At 40.6% G+C, this 4,488-nt stretch overlaps 1 long non-coding RNA gene across 2 annotated transcripts; it reads right to left on the bottom strand.

The window, feature by feature from the left end:
* Positions 1–423: 423 nt before the first annotated feature.
* On the bottom strand, positions 424–4,231 carry LOC135315113 (uncharacterized). 2 transcript variants are annotated; one of them, XR_010374558.1, is made up of 4 exons: positions 3,827–4,231; positions 3,492–3,698; positions 3,137–3,410; positions 424–818 (listed from the first exon to the last, which is right to left on the bottom strand). It is a non-coding gene; the product is annotated as an uncharacterized LOC135315113 (long non-coding RNA). The 2 variants fall into 2 exon arrangements; XR_010374557.1 differs by having other exon boundaries at positions 3,137–3,698.
* Positions 4,232–4,488: the final 257 nt, after the last annotated feature.

Below are 4,488 nucleotides of genomic sequence, written 5' to 3'. Positions count from 1 at the left end.
TAAAAATACGTAATAAGTTGCCATGGTCATCTCAGTGCCTTCATGAACTGAGCCACAGACCGTTACATTTTCCTTTACTTTGAAGAGCCAGTTTCCCGGACCTCAATGTAACTGGGTTCTACCCTTAAAATCTAGAAAAACATCCTGGAAGCTATAAGCTGAGGCAAATATGTAGAAAAAAAACCTATCACTGAATTGAAAAGTTGTCTCACGAATCACTCAGGAAAACTAATCTAAAGCAACTAACCTAAATTTTTAAATTGAATGGGGCATTAAACTCTGGGGCAGCATTACGCAAGTTTTAGCCATTCCAGTTGTGATTTAATTTACTTTGGAAAAAAGTTAAGCAACAGTGAAGTTAAGGAACTTCTGTCAGAAGCTGAAGAGAAGCTTTATAACATACTTTACGGTTTTTAGGGTTTTTTGGAAGCTTCTATAAGCTTCTTCATGCAAACAGCTCTTCACTGGGCAAATAGCATCTGAATATTGGGATCTCCCTATTAATTCCTATACAAGTTTGGAAGGGACACTGGCTTTTTCTGTGATGCTAAGAAGCCCAAAATAAATATATATTTAAGAATTTCTTGGGGTTTGGTTTTTTTTTTTTCTTTTCCATTTCCTTTTTTTCCCAAAAAAAAAGCCTGAGGCTAAATGAAAAAAAGAGAGGGGAAAAATACAGTGGAATTGCAGAACAAACAAGATGGCAAAATAACAGAACTATTTTTTAATAAGCTGGGAATTTGCCTCAATATGCAGTTCTTGGAGGAAAGGCAGTTTCTGCGAGCTGGCCGGGTTCCCTGTTGCAGACATATGGACACCTGGAAGAAAAGAGAAAAGAAAGTTTTACTGTTGTATAATCCTAAGGTTACATTTTTGTGACAAGCATGCATGCTCCTTATTAAGGAAAGTTTGAAAGATTGCAGAACCTGCAAACTGCAGCTTTTACTGATTAAATGATAAAGCGGTATAAAACAGGGATCTTTATTCTCCCTGCAAATGCAGGATGATTCCATTAACTTTGAGGGAGCTACAGAGTCAGAAACTTGTTTTTGAGAGGATAGTCCAGCTGGTGAAAATAAAATATACTGAGAAAAATGCAGTGGAGATGGGGAGGGAAAAGGGAGGGAAAAGAGAGGGAAATGCTATAAATAAGAGCTATATTTGAATTAAACTCTTCTTGATCTTTAATGAGTTATGTTTCCTAAGGGAAGAGAGGAATAAGAGCTGTGATGAGGGAGACAAATACTTGTTGAAGATTCAGAAGATATTTTCCAGGGTCCCAGCCTTGAGGCTGAATGGGAACAGAGCTGGACTCACTTGAGGAAAAATACAAGATTAATGAGGAAAAACACAAAATGAAAGAGAAGAGAGATGGAAAGGTATGTTTCTCTCACTGAGACTGAGCAAGAGATAGGGAAGGATTAGAAGCTAAATATTATTCATGTATCAACTTTTTTTTTCAAACCTAAGCTATGGAAAGCTCCTTAGATCTGTGATGATTTTGCTGGTCTTTCTAAACCTCAGTTAGTTAGTTACTAATTCTCTGTCATTGTTATTTATTTTAATCTATTAAATGGAGGCTAGGACTAGCTGTGAAGCTGATGGGAGGGAACTCTGGAGCACCACAGCATCTCCTGGAGAGGTGATACAGAGCATGTTCCAGTGGCATGATGTTGTGGGGGTCCAGGAGAAGCTGGGCAAGAAAAAGAGGTAGCACTTGATGCAGTTTGTCCTGGACTCTTTTTCAGTATGAGATGACCTGAATTATGCCTAAATGTTGGCAATTGGCCTCAGCTGCTTTACAGGGTTCTCTGGTAGATCTGGGCACTCTCGCTGGGGACATCTGTGGTGAATAAGCAAGAGCAAAAGAGCCAGTCTGCTTCATCAAATGTTCTCTGAGCTTTGTGTGCATTTATTTTGTTAGTCGTCTTTTCTTGTTGGGATCCAGCACAGCACCGCACAGAAGCCTCCCTTTATACAGGATGTCTGGAAGTGGACGTTCAGTGCTGCCTGTGACTTTAATAGAAGCCGAATTTCTAGAAACAAGTGAGACAGTGGGGAAATCTCAAGCCTTCTAAGTGCACCAAAAAGGAAGGAGGGAGGAATATTTCCTTCCTTGAAGAGACTTTCTATAAAATGGAGTAGTTCTATTTTGGGCAAAGTATATGTTGATGTGTATGGAAGTACATCACTCAACTAGATTTCATCCATCAGTTGTGACATTGATTTCTTAAGGGAAACATGTTTTGCCACCAGGATTTACAGCAGCAGTATTACTAGTACTCATTTTCATATTCCATGAGCTGCAACTACATCAACCTAAACAGCAAGGTATCTATTACAAGGCAGTACGTGATTATCTGAAGGCAATATAAGAGAGTCATACATGTTGCAGGTGTTTTACTGGAGTGGTTCAGAGGCACTTTCTTATTAGGGGTTGACACAGATGTGTTTGTACATTTTAGAATTCATATTGGATTACCAAACCTCTTAACATGTGCTTTTAAACATAGTTTAAAAGTACTACCATCCCCCTCATGATGTTCCTGAGGGGCTGTTCATGTGCTCCTGCATCTGGATTTAGACCCTTTTACAAAGACCTGTAAAGCATGTTTCTAAGTCACTACCACCCCATGTCACAAGTTTGTCAGAGCACTGCTTAGGCCCTGGGATGGCCCAGTCTCTGGTACTGGTAAGGATGGGGAATGCAACCACCTAAATGGTATCTTCAAGCACTGGGCTTTGCTTTTCACACATAGCCTTTTTATTATATCTTCCAAGTACTTGGTAAAGGGAAAAATACTGAATAATCTACAACACTGAATAATGGGACTTTTGAAGGCATCTTGTTCCCACTGGCATACTGGAAACAGACATTGTAGGAACTGGTAGGATTTTAGATCTATAGATCTAGTATCTGCTTGGCCACAAGATAAAGATAGAGCCAAACCTCTTCATAACCTAAGCATAGTGAAAAAGAAGGAGGTGGAGTAAAGTCCAATATGTCCCCTGTCAGCAAGACCTGCCACACTCAGCTAAAATTGATCAAAGACCCAGCCTTACTAAATCACTAATTCAAATAGAAACATGATGGTGGACATTGATGCAGAAGAGCAAAAAGGATGTTTCGGCCCACCTAGTCACCAAGGTTTGCTTCATTCTGTGTCCGTAGTGTGGTGGGGCACCTCCAGCCCACACATCACTCCTACACCTGATGGCTGCTTCATACCAGAAGTGGAGCTGGAGGGGACAGGTAGCAGCACTCATGATCTGTCATGAACACTGGATTTACGCAGTCACATGCATCCTGTCCTTGGATGTCGCAAGTCAACATCTGTCAAGAAAATGCATTTGTCAAACGTATCTGTTGACTTTTCTGAAGAAGTTGCACAGATGCTCACCTCTTCTTTCTAAAAAGAAAAAAAAAGAAAAGATTGTGTTGCAGCCAACACTGCTATCCGAGCTCAGGAACAAATAAATGTGTGGCTCACCTCCAAGGGGTTTTCCCCCTTGTTTCCTCACAATTGACAAAGAAGCCAATGTTGTTTAAGAATAAGGCAGGATGACAAATCCATGCATGTGCTCTACTTTGTAGCTGTCTGAGCCTGCTGCTGCAGAGTTTTCTCAAGAATGACACAATTATTATATATTTCCTGGCAGAAACAATCTAAACTGATGCCCGTTTTCTTCCTTCTGCCCTGGGAATTGCAAGGAAAAAAAAATCAATTGTACCCCGGATGGATTAAAACAGGAAATATCATCTAAAATGTTGGAAAAGCTGGTTGACATGCAAAGAAATAAATTAAAATAATAATTCAAATCTTACCAGTGGACAGATTCCTGCTGTATTTTCATAAGTGGATGTAAAACTGGAATAATCTCAGCAGAGTAATTGCGTTAGTAGTATCCCAAATTACTTCAGTTCATTCAATGACATCCTTTGGGATGTTTATTAGCATGAAATAGTTGAGTGGGGACTGATTTTATAGCAGTTTAAAATACATATCCAGCAGAGGAACTCTTGGCCAATTAGAAAAAATACACAGACAGGTGCCCATCAAACATTCACAGCGTGGTCTTGATCTTTGTCAGGATTTTCCTAATAACACATGACAAATTAATGTAGTCCATCTCATCAGGGAACCTGCAGGGCTTGTACGCAAAGGAAACTCAGCTGCCGCATGGAGGGAGCCCACCCAGTTCATTGCAGCCAGAAAGAACTGCTCCTCTGCCTCGCTAGATGCTCTTGTGTGCCTGGAATTTCCCATCTCTAGGGAGTCAGGCTTGAAAGTTAATCTGGAAGGGCTACAAGGAGTTTGCCATGGAAGCTGCTACTGTGAAGTTATGATCTGATAAGAAGGAGAGACAAACCAGAGCCGGCTAACAGCTCTCTTTCTCCTGGCTCTGCCACTTACCTCTGGCTGCCCTTCTCCCAGATTGTGTGATAGGATGGAGAAATATGGATTTGCGATTGCATGAAAACTCCTC

Source organism: Phalacrocorax carbo, chromosome 10 (genome assembly GCF_963921805.1).
Source record: "Phalacrocorax carbo chromosome 10, bPhaCar2.1, whole genome shotgun sequence".
Taxonomy (NCBI): Eukaryota; Metazoa; Chordata; class Aves; order Suliformes; family Phalacrocoracidae; genus Phalacrocorax; species Phalacrocorax carbo.
The sequence above is the reverse complement of the archived record's forward strand: the minus strand, read 5'-3'. Positions and strand labels throughout refer to the sequence as shown.